Below are 15,945 nucleotides of genomic sequence, written 5' to 3'. Positions count from 1 at the left end.
CACTGGGTCAGACCTCAAGCCATCACACACTGGGTCTTGCCTAAGGCCTGCAGCAACCACTCCCTGGCTACTTTTTGTTTGCTCAAGACTTTGAATTTTAAAATAAGCAGGTGACAAATATATCCAATCCTGTGTCCTTCCCTTCAGGGCAGTGAGATTCCCTAGGTCCTGTGTGGGTCCCGAGGTCCCATCAACAGCCAGGGACTAGACTCAAAAGCTTTAGATTCTACCTGGTGTTCTGTTGTACTGTGGTTGTGCTGGCACTCGTCCTACAAGACACTATCCTTACAACTCTGTCTTCCCCTTTCCAAAGGTAGAGGAGCCTCACTTTGTGGCCACTGCCACCACAGGCTGAAAGGGACCAATGGCTATCCTCCAGCCTAGAGCAGGTACAGAAATGGCATCAAAGAACCATGTCCTCGAATCAAGCACCTAAGAGCCTGCCTCGTGCTTGACACTCCTGTGAAGGAGCTGGTACCTAGATGAAATACAAAGTGCCCTTTATTTTTCTCTTCTTTTCTCAAGCAGAAGGGGTTTTGTCCTGTAGCTACCACAGCTGTTAATGTGCTGAGTCTTACCTGAATCCAGCATATCTCAGAGGCTCACCCAAAGCCCTCAATGCAGTACCTGGATATCACTGCTCATTATTCAGGACCCAAGGGCTCTTCAGTTAGGAGGGGATGGATGCTGCCAAGGCTGGTCCTTCCCTCCAAAACAACAGGTTGCCTTCTGGCCCAGGGTGTGTATAGAAATATTATCCAGAATGTAGGTCCTGCAAAGAAGGCCTCATGATTCTGACTAATTTTATATTAAAATTAGTCAGATATCCAATATGCAAATTAAAAAGTCAGGTATCCAATATGCAAATCAAACCCCCCCCATTCTTTTTTCTCCTCTCAAGTGGAAGGAAGGTTTTTGTGTTTTTTTTTGTTGTTGTTTATTGGGTTTTTTTTTTTCTTTCCTCATAGCTCTGAGCCTTGTAGCCTTGGGTTAGGGGATGCCAGCACTTCCTTAAGCCTTTCCACCTGGTGTCTCAGTAGGTCATGTGCTCCCCAGTCCACTGATTCTGGGCTCAGTTCAGCAGTAGCACTTGCCTAAATGTTGCAGTCCTTTTGGCCTAGACCGTATTTCACATTTATTTGGATCCCCACAGTACTTTTTAGCCTGTGACGATAAGGCTTGCAGGAATTCAAATTCTGAACACTGGGATCAGCGATTCCCCTCTGGCTAGAGCTAGTTTGACTGCTCCCTACATGGGCAGGCATCGGCTGAGTTTGGTCTGGTTTTACGTTCTGCTCTAACAGGACAGCACTGAGTTTACTGTTTACTTACAATTGCTGCATGCTCCCTCCCCCAGCACCCACCAATGCTCTCCACATCATGCCACCACTACCAGGTGATAAATTAGGGGTAGGGTCTGCAAATTGAGACTGCTTCTTTTTACCTCTTTTGTGGCTCTTTAGACAATAAAAAGTTAAAACCAGGTACTCTGAGTGCTAACCTGATTTTTCATTTTTATAAAGATGCTTCTTTTGTGTAGATATTAATAGTTGTTAAACTGGTGCCCTTCTTGGGGTAACAATCTGTGGACCCTTCAATTCCACCATCTTGCTTTGCCTTCTAGCCCCAGAGTGGAATTGTTGAATCATACAGTAGGTGTATGCTTAATATTTTGAAGAATTGGTAGTGTTTTCAAAATTATACATATTATATATAATTTTATTAAAAAGTCAGTTGCTTGAATCATTAATGATTACCAACTTATGATAAAGTTGATACTACATCTGCTAAATAATTGTACAGTGCTAGATTTCCATTTGCTAGCTATTTTTAATTCTAGTCTTTTATAATCACTTTTTCTATTTTTTGTATTAGTATACTCAATTTTCAGCTCACTTTTGATAATAACAGTAAAATATCAAATAAGTGTATAATGTCTGACTTTTTGTTAGTGCAATACCCATGCTTTCTAGTACTTGGCATTTCTTGTTGAAATAGTTTATTTTAATTTATAGCACTTTGAATTTTCTAATACTATCTAAAATTTAGTTCTATCTATGTCTATATGAAATCACTGCCAATTGATTCAGTAAAAATAATTTTAATTTACTGAATAAAAATAATTTTCTTGTATATTCTTACACATTAAACAAAAATTATTTGGCCACATCTTTTTATTCAACCTCCTATGCTGGTATCTTTAAGTGTATTAACAAAGAATATATAGCATTAGTTATCTGTGGTGTAGATTTTAGACAATTAATTTCCTGGTTCTATACCTAAATATGTAAAGCGAGTATATAAGGAATGTTAACTCATGGCATTTTAATCAGTAAAGTGTAACAGTAAATAATGAGATATTCAATATTCATAAAATACTAGACATTTAAATATAGCATTTGATAATTACTACTAGATATATTCCTTATTTATAATAACAAATAGGAATACAATATATGTTAAATTTTTAAAAAGAAAAATATTTACTTGTAATCACTTGATGAATTCAGTCCATTAAGGAATGATATGGTTTGGCTGTGTCCCCACCCAAATTTCATCTTGAATTCTTACATGTTGTGGGAGGGAACCAGTGGGTGGTAATTGAATCATGGGGGCATGTCTTTGCTGTGCTGTTCTCGTGATAGTGAATAGGTCTCATGAGACCTGATGGTTTTAATAAGATAAAAGTATATCTTCATATGTTCTCTTTTGCTTTGTATGGAAAATATTGTTTCAGCCCTTTACTTTATGTGTGTTCTTATAGGTGAAGTGAGACTCTTGTAGACAGCATATATTTGAGTCTTGTGTTTTAACTATTCAGCCTCTTTAGATATTTTGATTGGAGGATACATTTCCATTCAAGATAATTATCAATCAAGACTTACAACTATCATTTTTAAATTGTTTTTGAGGTTCCTTTTTTTTAAGAGATAGGGTGTCACTCAGTCATGCTGGCTGCTGTGATGATAGCTCACTACAGCCTCCCCTTCCTGAGTAGCTAAATCTACAGGCACATCACTATGCCCAGCTACCAACTTAATTTAGATCACAAAAACACCTCTACACTTTTATTCTGCTGCTCCCCCACATTTTAAAATTGTGATGTCACAACTTACATCTTCTTATACTGTGTATTCTTTAACAAATTGTTGTAGCTGTTATTATTTTAATAGTTTCATATTTAACCTTCATACTAAAGATGTAAGTGATTTACATAACCATCACAGTGTTAAAGTTTCTGAATTTGATGGTGTAGTTACTTTGACAAGTTGAGTTTTATACTCTCACATGTTTTATAGTACTAATTAGCATATTTTTTCTTTGAGCTTAAAGAACTCCCTTTAGTATTTCTTCTAAGAGATATCTGGTGGTGATACACTCCCTCAGCTTTTATTTGTCTGGAAAAGTCTTTACCTCTCCTTCATTTCTGAAGCACATCTTTGTTAGGTGCAGTACTTTTGTTTGGCAAGTTTGTTTTCAGCACTATGAATATATCATTTCTTTGTCTCTTGCCCTGTAAGGTCTCTGCTGAGAAATTTGCTTTCAACCTCATTAAAACTCCCTTACAGGTTATTTTATTCTTTACTCTTGCTGCATTCAAGATCCTCTCTGTCTTTGGTTTTTGACGGCTTGGTTAGAATATATCTTGGTGCAGTCTTGTTTGGATTGAATCTGAATGGAGACTTTTCACCTTTCTGTATGTGGATATTTTTATCTTTCTCCAAATTTGAAATGTGTTCTAATATTATTTATTTAAATAAGGATTCTATCCTTTTAATCTTTCTCTTCTTCACAAACTTCTATAACTCAAACAATTTTTCTTATTATGCTGTTCTATAAATTCCATCAGTTTCTTCATTTCTTTTCATTCTTTTTCCTGTGACTGTAGATTTTCAAATAATGTCTTTGAGCTTACAGATTCTTCTTCTTGATTAATTCTGCTTTTGAGGCTCTCCATTGCTTTTTCCATTTCATTGTATGTTTTTTGTTTGATTCTATGGAATTTCAATTTCTCTTTTACATTTCTCATTTTCATCATGTACTGTTTTTCTAATTCCATTCAATTGTTTTTCTGTATTTTCTGAATTCCACTGATCTTTCTTAAAAGAATTATTTTATATTCTTTATTTGACAGTTTGTGTACCTCAAGGCTAGCCTGAGTCCAGAGAAGTGACTTGAATCCTCAGTCAAAAGGATTCAGCCTGGCACCAAAAGTCTACTGGAACAGTCTTGGACCTGTGTCACCTGGAGGGTGTGACTGCAAGGATATGCCTGGCAGTGGGCAGCCCTGAAGCCTGTGTCCATGAGTATACTCCTCCTGATATTTGAAGCCAGAGTTGCCTACCTGGTTCTGGGGCTGCAGCGGCTGGCTTGGAGATGGATGAGTCTGGATCCTGAATTTGCAGGGTCCGTCCTGGAGGCTGGGTCTGCATGTGCCAGCTTGATTACCAGGGCTGCAGGAGCTGGCTTGGTGCTGGGGCAGGCCTGAAGCCTGGGGCCATGGTGGCCAACCCAGTATTGGGATAGTCTGGGGCCTAGGAGTCATTGAGGCTGGTCTTATCCTAGGCAGTGCATGAAGCCTGAATTTGGGAGAAACAGCCTGATATGGGGATGAGCCTTAAATCCAAGGCCATTAGGGCCTACCTTGTGCTAGGGTTGGTCCAGATAATTGGACTGCTGGAGTCATCTGGTGCCAGGTAGACCTGGAGCCTGTTTCCTTAGGGTTGGTCTGCAGGTTGGATTCATGGTATCAGGGCTATAGAAGAGGGTCTGGTGCTGAAATGGGCCTGAATCCTGTAGCTATTGGGGCCAGTACAATTCTGGGGGTTAGTGTTAGGCCTGTGGCTGCAGGATCTGCCCCAACATTGGGATGGGACTGGAGGCTCAGTCCTGAGCCAACCTAGATTCTGGGCCTGTGAGTTCCTCCTCAGTGCTGAGACTTTCTAAAGCAAGCCCATTATTGGTGTCTGAAGCAAAGTCTAGTGCTTACTTCCCTTCTTACTTCCCTTTGCTTTCCCAATTTAATAGTAACTCTTCATGTTATGCTGCCTTGCTTTGTTGGAGGGGTGACATGAGCAAAGTAAAACTGTAATTTTTACATTCTCAATTTATCTTTTCTTATTTTCTTCTTACATCCAGGTTCTGTATTCTCTTATCTGGTTTCCTTAGCTCTTGTGAAGGTATTTTCACAAACAGTTGTTCAAATTGATGGGGAATTAGAGTTAGAGAGTACCTATGGACATCTATTCCCAGCTTGGTCTTTTCTATACTTCTGGTTTATGAATTTGTCTGTTTTTAGCTGTAGTGTCTAATAATGATTTTGTATCTGTTATTTGGGGCATCACACAACAACAGGCCATTACATTTTGCAAACTAAACATAAAGATTTGTCACATCTTAATATATCCATATTTTCTTATTCAAGTAACTCCTTTTAGTGAACAAAGAAACAAGCATTCCCTCTCATTAATTTTAGTCACTTATGCTTGAAAGATGCCATGGTCATTTCTACATCCCTATAACGTATATTAAATTTTATAGTTTTATATGAATTATATAGTTCAAGAATTTTTAGTTACATTCACAATATGACAATCATTTGGTTTAGAAATGTCTTGAACTATAATGGTAAATTACCTTTGGAATCCTTTTATGGATTTTAGTTAATAGAACTGAAAACTTGTTATTTAAATAAATACTGATTTCAAAGCTATTACATATAATACAAATTACTTTAAATAAAAAACAGATATTTGAAAAGCATTTAACATATTCAAATATTAAATACTAGTACTATATTATAATGATTGTCGTCATATTTCTCTATATTTTTGTTTTCTTTAAAAATGCTAGAAACATTTTCAGTCTAGTTTACATTCATTTTATTACTCTCTACTTTGTGGAGAAGTGTTGGAGAGAATATTTTGAGATCTCCAAGATTATTCTCTTTCACCATTATATTAATCTCTTCATAAGAAACCTAACTCAGAACAATGAAAACACTTTTTGCACATATAATTTACAGAAGCCAAAAATAGTCAATTAACAGAAAAAACGTCCAAGACCATTTTATACACACTAGGGCTTATCAGAGGGTGGAAGGTAGGAGGAGGGAGAGCATCAGAAAAAATAATTGATACTAGGTTTAATACCCGAGTGATCAAATAATCTACACAACAAAACCGCATGACAATTTCACCTATATAACAAACCTGCACATGTATCCCTAAACTTAAAAGTTAAAAAAAGAACATTAAATAAAAAGATCATTGTTTCCACTTAAATGTACAGAGTTCTTTGCCTAAAATTAACCTTTAAATTTATTTTCTTTTACATCTTTTTATCCTTGTGTTTTACTCCATATTTCTATCTCTTCTTTATCTGTACAACTGATTGCATCTATTGCCTCATTTCCATTTTCTATGTCATGCAATGCCCTTTTCCTGATATTAGTAACTGCGAACTAAACGCTTGGCAAAATCTCCAAAATGACCTCCCTGTCTGCAGTAACGTACTCCCTCCTCATTAATCTATCTATTATACAACATCAGAGACACTTTCTTTAAAAACAGGTGGATGATAACATTTCTCTTTTTGAAAAACTTCAAGAAAAACTCTTCAACTTGTATTCCAGGATTTTTTCCTATTTTGCCCAAGCCTACCTTTTCAGGTTTAGCTCATTTTATATCTTCCAATGGAATATGCTTCTATCTAAATGAGTATATTGGTTTTCCTTGCAAATCAGCTTTACTCTCACTTCTGATTCCAGTAGTTCATTATTGCATTGCTATGTAGAAATAACTCAGAGTGAGTAATTTATAAACAAAAGAGGTTTATCTGACTCATGGTTCTGCAGGTTCTACAGGAAGCATGACGGCTTCTGAAAAGGCCTCAAGAAACTTTTAATCATGACAGAAGGGGAATGGGAAGCAGGAAACTTCCAATCATGGCCAGAACAGGAGGAAGAGAAAGGAGGATGGATATGCCACATACTTTGAAACAACAGGATCTCCTAAGAACTCTATTAGATAACAGCACCAAATGAGGAAAGACACCATCATGATCCACAAGGCCCCACCTCCAACGTTGGAGTTTACCAATCAACATGAGTTTTAGGCAGGGATGCAAATCCAAACCGTATCAGTGACCTTGCTCAAACTTTACTCTTTTGTTTCTCAGTGACTTCTGTCAAGCCATGCTATACTTTTAAGGCACAGCTTGATTTTTATTTCCTATAAAAAGATCATAAGTTATAAATATGATGAGTATAGATACTTGTGTCAGATTGGGTTTACAATGGAACTCTATCATTTACTATCTACTTTACGTATCTAATCTTATTAATTTCCTAAATGATCAGGGTAGGTAATAGTTAGGTCTTGGTTTACAGAAGAGGAAAATGAGGCCTTGTGAGATGAAATTGCCTGATATGACATAGCCAGTTAGTGGTGGAATCAAGATTCAAATGCATCTCATCTGACCCTAGAGCCCATATTGTAAACACACTTTACATTGACTCTAAGCCATAAAGCAAGATCGATATAAGATAAATTTAAATGAATTTTTTTACAGTATATATAAGCAAATATTATAGACTATAGTAAATAATACATTTAAGGTACCCCAATGTCAAGTTTATGCATGCAGTAAAAGAAAATGGTTCCATGAATATCTACCCACAGAATAAAACCAACTAATATCATAAATAAGCAAAATATAATAAATCTAAGTAAAGTAGAAAATATCATATTTACGTAATAAGCAACATGTTTGAAATGTAACAAAATTATTTCATTTTTATTTTTAAAATCTAAAGAAAATCTTGTTCAAAATAAATAATCATTAACCTCAAACTATAAAAACCCATGATCATTGCTAGCATCCAAATAGGTTCTGTCATTATTGCTACTCCATGTATTTGAACTTGAGTCATTATTTTTCCCAAAAGCTATAAATCATATTTCATACCACAAAGTATATTTCTAAGGCAATTTAACTGCCATGTAGACAGAGAAAGAAATGCTATATATTACATTTTGGGCAGTTCTGTTAGAATCAGAGATTTATACAGCAGACAAATATCTTTGACAATGCATGGAATCACGAGATCAAAACCTATACCCACTATTATAACTACCTGGCATTGTTTACGTGACATTGAATTTTTCTGAAACTTTCACATTGTAATAGAGGAGATGTTTGCCTGCAAGTGTCCATCCCAGATAGGAACAGGATGGAATATTACAGTAGCTCTGCGTGTCTGACATTTCTTCTATAACACTCTCAAATTAAGCCATTGAATCATTGGGGGATTTTTTATTTTTGGGGGGGGGTAGCATCTTATACGTTTGTAAATGGAACTGCTCTAGTTCTACATTGTCTAATTTTATAAGAAGACAATAGTAGTATCTACCACACATACTTATTAAGAAGATTAAATGCACGGGCCCTACTGTATAGTAGGTATATAGCATTAGCTAAGAAGAGGATGAAGACAAGGATTATGATCAAATACTTCTAAACATTCACTATTATAGTTAATTCCTTCTTTTCTGAGACTGCGAATTTCCATAGCCTTCCATATACTTTTTCCTTAATAAATTCAGTTCCTTTACATGTTATTTTAAATGTAACTTCCTCAGATAGTCAATAACAAATAAATTAGAACCACACAAGTATTCTCTATATCAGCATCCAACCCTTTTCTTCACAGCACTCGCCACAATGTGTAATCACATATTTCTCCCTGTACTTCCTGCCAATTACAACCTTATCTTCACAAAAACATTGATTGCACGTATTTTCTGCACTACTATATAGTCAGTTTCTAAACCAGCACCAAGGTTAACGTTCCAAGGATACTGATGTAATACATATTACCATTAATATTAACACTTAACCATTTTATTCATTTATTCAGTTCATTGTCTATGTGTTTATGCTATGTTCCAGAATAATTTGTGAACTACAAATCACTTAGAATGGCTGGTTTCAGGATTTATAGTGTTTTTTTTTTTTTTTTCCAAATAATATAGCACTTTACTATTAAAACAACCTCATCAATGAAGAACAATTTTACCAGCCGGGCACGGTGGCTCATTCCTGTAATCCCAGCATTTTGCGACGCTGAGGTGAGTGGATCGCCTGAGGTCAGGAGTTTGAGACCAGCCTGGCCAACATGGTGAAACCCCGTCTCTACTAAAAATACAAAGAAATTAGCTGGGCATGGTGGCGCATGCCTGTAGTCCCAGCTATGCAGGAGGCTGAGATATGAGAATTGCTTGAACCCAGGAGGTGGAGATTGCAGTGAGCCGAGATCGCACCAGTGTACTACAGCCAGGACGACTGAGAGACTCCATCTCAAAACAAAATACAAAATTAGCTAGGCTTGGTGGCAAGTGCCTATAATCACAGCTATTCAGGAGGCTGAGGCAGGAGAATCGCTTGAACCTGGGAGGCAGAGGTTTCGGTGAGCTGAGATCAAGCCATTGTACTCTAGCCTGGGCAACAAGAGCAAAACTCCACCTCAAAAAAAAAAAAAGGACAGTTTTACCTACATTTCACTGATGAGGAAGATGGGGCTTTGCAAGATTAAATAACCAGCCCAAGGTTACACAATGAATAAATGGTGAAATCAAGATTTAGACACAGACTTTCTCTTCTAGTCAAGATGGAGTAATAAGGCATGAATATACTTTCTCATCTGAAACATCTAAAAAACTAAAGAAAAAAAAAAAGCCTGTTACTGGACATTGGGAAGCAACCAAAATGATGGCAGTGATCATGAGGGTGTGCAAGACTATGACCTTTGAGTAAAGGTAAATAAATGAAATGAGACCTGAGATTATTCCGTTTTACTTACTGAGGAGAGTTTCCAGTTCATTTCATAGACAAAGGAAACACATGTGGAACTTCACAATCTCACTGAGTATCTTGGTCTATTTTCTGCTTCTATAACAAAATATTATAGACTGGATAATTTATAAAGAACAGATGTTGATTTAACTCATTTTTCTAGAGACTGGGATGTCTATTTGGGGAAGACCCTCTTGCTGCATCATAACATGGCAAAAAGCAAGGGAATGTAGGAAATGGGGAGAGAAATACGTATTAACTTACTCTTTTATCAGGAGTCCACTCTCATGATAACTAACCTGCTCTCACAATAATGGCATCAATCTGTTTATGAAAGCAGTGCCCCCATGATCTAATAACTTCTTAAAGGTTATACTTTTCAACACTATTACAACGGCAATGGAATTTCAACATTATATTTGAAGTGAAGCTTTGGAAGGGCCTTGGAAGAAACATTCAAACCACAGCATTCTGCTCCTGGCCCTCCACAATACAAGCCCTTCTCATATACAAAATATGTTCGTCCCATCCCAACAGACCCCAAAGTGTTAACTTATTCTAGCACGGATCCAAAAGCCCAAAGTCTAGATCTTTGTCTAAATCAGATATAGGTGAGTCTCAAGACTTGACTCATCCTAAGGAAAATTCCTCGAGCTGAAAGCCTGTGAAATGACAGCAAGTTATATGCTTCCAAAATGCAATGGTGAGACTGGCATAGAATAGACATTCACATTCTGAAAAAGGAAAACAGGCAAGAAAGAGGGATACGTGGTAACAAGTCAGTCCAAAACCCAACAGGGAAAATGACATTAAATTTTAGGTCTCCAGAATAACCTTCCCTGACTCTATGTCCTGCTTCCTGGATATACTGGGGTAAGGATGGAATCGAGGCCCCAAATCCTTGGGCATTCCCACCCTGTGGCTTTTCTGGGCTCAATTAATGCTTCAGCTCTCTTGGGTCTCTGTGATCTTGATGGTGGTCCCACCTTCTATAACTGCATTAGGTATTGCTCTAGAAAGGACTCTGTGTGGTCGCTGTGACCCCACATTTTCACTCAGCATTGTCCTAGCAGGGGCTGTCTGCAGTGGCTCCTCCTCTGCAACAAACATCTGCCCTCAGGTTGTTCATGACATCCTTTGAAATCTAGGTAAAGGAACCATTCCCCCATATCTCTAGCATTCTGTGTGCTTGCAGATCTAATGCCATGTGTATGCTGCAAAGGCATATGGCCTATACCTTCTGGATAACTGGGTTTAGACAACAGAGCTGAGAGTTCAAGGAGGCCAGTGGTGTTAGAGTTCGTAGGGCAGAGTAATAGAGAGGAGAGAGTTTCACAACAAGCACTCCACAGTCCTCAGAGAGTCCTCTTCATGTTGTCAGCTGAGATCAACAGATGCACGTGAGGAAATTGCATGAAGTTAGGGAAAGAATCACCTAAAATGAGAAGAGAGGACAATCTCCAGGATTGACAGAGTTGAAAAGACTTCCTGTTCCCACCAGCCATGGAAGAAAACTTCACAATTCACAGGGCATTGCAAAGACCAGTCAAAAGGGTATTGCTCTAGTATTGGGAAAGACATAGCTTCAGATCAAAGACTGCTCTGGTCCTGTATAACAAAGCTAAAATGTTGGCATAGAAAGAATCAAGTGTTTCCAAGCAGCTTATTTGTATGCCAGAAAAAAAAAAAAAAAAGCTCAAAACACACACGCATATGCATACATGCACACACAATCATCATAAAATTCACATTATTTGCCATCCAGTCGAAAATTGTCATCCATAGTGAGGAGAAAAATATTATTAAAACCGACCCAGAAATGACAGGCTTCTTTTTGGAAATTAATTGTGTGTGTGGTTTTGGGGGCAGAAACTGACAAGCTTTTTCTAAAGGGCATATGAAAATTGAAAGGACCTAAAATAGCCAAAACAATATTACCATAGTTAAACAAAGTTGGAATCCTTATGCCACCTGATTTCAAAACTCATTATAAATATACAGTGTGGTGCTGGTGTAAAGATAGACACATAGATCAATGGAACAGAATAGGAAATCCAGAAAAAAAATCTGCATGTGTGGTTAAAGATTTTTCTTACAAATGCTGCAATACAATACAATGATTAAAATTAATCTTTTCAGAAAATTGTGCCAATATAATTATCTACAGACAAAAATTGAAATACAGCTCCATATTAAAAAATATATATATAAAATGGTTCACAGACATAAATGTAAAATCCCACAATTTAACACTTTTAGGAGAAAGTCTATGTGACCTTGATTTAAGGAAAGATTATTTCTAAATCAAAAGCACATCATAAAATCAATCCATAAAAGTTAAAGTTCACAAATTGGGATTCATTAAATTTAATTTCTCCTCCTTAGAAAACACTGCTACATCATAAAAAGAGAAGACACACACAGGAGGAAAATTTTTGACACAGAAAACAATTGAACTCATGGAGCTAGAAAGCAGAAGGCTTTAACCAGAGGGTGAGAACGGTAGTGGGAGGGTGGGACGAGGTTGGGATTGTTAGTGGGTGTTAGTGGTGGAAGAGATCCGAGTTACCTGTGGCATATCCATACTAGTCCGCAGCGACTTCGGTCCTTGCGTCCTCAGAAGAAATAATTCGACTGAGGGGCAATAAGGCAGACGTAGAGACCGAGGCAAGTTTCAGAGTAGGAGTGAAAGTTTACTAAAATGCTTTAGAACAGTAAGAAAAGGAAGGTAAGGAAAGAGAAGGCTACATTGGCATACTTCCGGGATCTTGCATTACTTCTCCACGCTCCTGAGATCTTATTGGGCCGCTGCTGATCAGTTTCAGGTGTTTTTTAATCATTAGGAGACTGCCTTTCCCTGATGCTGGCTGTAACCAATTACTACTTTAGAGAAAGAGTGAAGAACTGACTGACCATCACCTGAGGGTCTCCCAACCCTCCTGGTGTGTGTGTGTTTGGGGAACCCTCTCCTGCCCTGCTCATACCTGGCTAGCTACCTACTGTAACATGGGTACAAGAAAAATAGAAAGAATGAATAAGACCTACTATTTTATAGCACAACAATTGACTATAGTCTAAATAATTTAATTGTACATTTTAAAGTAGCTAGTATAACTTGATTGTAACATAAAGAATAAATATTTGAGGGAATGGATACCCCATTTTCCATGATATGATTATTACACATTGCACGCCTGTATTGACACATCTCATGTACCCCATAAATATACACAGCTACTGTGTACCCACAAATTAAAATAAAAAAATTTTAAAAGCACAAAAACACAAGATGTCTCCAAATGCAAGCACATAAAAAAAAGGCTCAACAATATTAGCCATTATGGAAATGCAATTCAAAACCACAATGAGATACTGCTACACATATTAAAATGGCTAACAATAAGTAGACTAGAATACCACGTGTTTGCAAGGAGCAACTAGATTACTCCTGAGGGAATTACATTGCTGAGGGAAATGCAAAATGATATAATCATGTTGAAAAATAATTTGTCCATTTGTTAAAAACTTAAATACACACTTGTGGTTTCACCCAGCGATTCCACTTGCAAGTATTTATTAAAGAAAAATAAAAGTATGTATCCACAAAAGGACTTATACGAAAACATTCACCGTAGCTTTATATGTAATACCTGGAAATGGAAAACAACTGCAATTTCTATCAACAGGTGAATAAACAGCCACAAAAGTGAATGAAACTTTCAACAACATTAATGAATCTCAAAATAATTATACAAAGTGAAAGAAGACAAAAAATGCATACTGTATGATTCCATCAACATAAGGGTATAGAAAATGCGAATTATTAGTGTTATAAAGCTGATCAGTGTTTGGGTGTGTGGAATTAGGCTGGGTTGTGCATGAAGGAGGGATTACAGGGGCGTACATGGAAACTTTTAAGGATGATGAGTATGCTCATTATCTTTATGGTGATGTTGATTTCATGGGTGTATACATATTTCAAAACTTAATTTGTTGTCTTAATTATGGAGGTTTTGTTGTATATCAATTATACTTAAAGTGTTAAAATGAAAAACATAATAAAAATTTTAAACACAGTATCTAATTCTAAAGTACTATTAACCACTATGATATATACTCTTAAAAGCAGTGATGGTCTTTTTCTCCTTTGAATCCTGACTCTCTGGTACTGCATTTTATGTACAATAAATATGTCGCAATTTCTCTTCAAATTGAATTAAGACAACTACAATCTTTCAGATCACAAATGGACAAAAGAATGAAAAAATAATAATGTATTTGACATTCAGAAATTATGATGGATTCCACTGCTGATGTTTATAGCTAAGAGTACTACATTATGGAAGTCATAAAACGAAAAATGTATGTTTCATTCCACTTTCAAATGGCAAGAGAGTCTTATATGGCCACAGGTTAAACCCATACATCTGAATAATGTATAGAAGAGTGTTCACAACCACATAACTAATGGGGCATGTAGGCACAAATGGTGCAAACAGCCAAGTCATACAAACTATTGAGAACTTGTCACAGAAAACATCCTATTAGCATTACATTTGTGGCTTTATTTTAAATATATGGTGACCAGCATGTTTCTGTTTTGTTTTATTCTGCCTATTGTATGTCTGTTGTTTCTTCTACTTTGTGTTGACCTAAGGAGCAACTGCCAGATAAACAGTAATTTACTATTTTAACTGGACAATCTGGCAAATGCAAATACTATAGTAAGGTGAGAATGTAAAACAGATTTGCCAATTAGCTAATAAATATGAGAATCATAAACACCTTAATGTTTACTATTCTATGGGAAAGAAATGTAACTTTATTTTACCAATTAGCTCTAAGTCTAAAATGACTTACAAGATTTCCAAAGTCTCCAATATACCTCTAAAGTTTATAATGAACAAATTCTCACACTGTATAAGCTCCTTGAAGAAGAAACATGTGTCCCTTTGAATATTCACTGCTACCAATTGATTGCTTACAAACCAAAAAGTGTAGGTGGGCGATGGACACAGCTAATAACACTATTGTAGTTCCTTGGTTTAGAAGGTAACAGTGACTCACCAGTTTAGTCATTTTTCTGAATATAAGGTACTAGCTATTTAGTCAGGGGTGAGTGTTGCACAAGAAAAGTGAGTTAGAAATAGTTTCTCTCTTTTTTGAGTTCATAATAAAATGAATGAGTCAGATAGGTGACCAACTAGGAAAAGTATAAAGCAGAGTCAAATAATACTCTAAAAGTATGCAAGCAATATTCTGTGGGAGTATAAAACAAATAATTCTCAAAAGATCACAGTAGTTCATAAAGCCCAAGAAAATATATTTTTTTGTTAAATGTAACTATTATTTCGTTAAACTAGTCACAAAACAAAAACAGTTGTCATATGACAACTGTTTCCCTGCCCCAATATCGCCGCAGGGATAACATCCATCAACTGTCTTTAAGTTCTTTATCTTTAATAGGCCAAAATAACATCAGTGCATCTCAAAGGTGTTTTATGATGTAAGGCATCACTAGAGAAATAACTACTGAATACTAGAGCAAAAAGGACCATTGTTAGGGAATGTTAAACATCTGTTACAATGGAGAAATGACTTTAAAGGTATATTTTGCCTTCATAATTGAAACTATAAATCACATAAAAAGCTCCATTCTATTAATTTTATCTGTGTGTTTATTACTAGGGATTAATGAGATCCTATTAGAATAAAACAAAGGCACAATAATGTGATGATATATATTATATTTTATGTATAAAATATAACTCATGCTATATTAAATTTATGTATTAATTTTTATGGCTACACATTAAGTGTATATATTTATCAGTTACATGAGATATTTTCATATAGGTATTCAATGCATAATAGTCATATTGAGGTAAATGGGGTACCCATCACCTCAAGCATTTATCCTTCGTGTTACAATCAACTATACACTTTTAGTTATTTTAAAATGTACAATTGAATTATTTTTTATTATAGACACCCTTCTGTGCTAGCAAATACTACATGTTATTCACTTTCGAACTATCTTTTGTACCCAGTAACCATCCTTACCTCCCACCACCATTTTCCACTACCCTT

This window comes from Aotus nancymaae, unplaced genomic scaffold (assembly GCF_030222135.1).
Source record: "Aotus nancymaae isolate 86718 unplaced genomic scaffold, 86718_ANA_hifiasm-v0.15.2.pri h1tg000004l, whole genome shotgun sequence".
Taxonomy (NCBI): Eukaryota; Metazoa; Chordata; class Mammalia; order Primates; family Aotidae; genus Aotus; species Aotus nancymaae.
The sequence above is the reverse complement of the archived record's forward strand: the minus strand, read 5'-3'. Positions refer to the sequence as shown.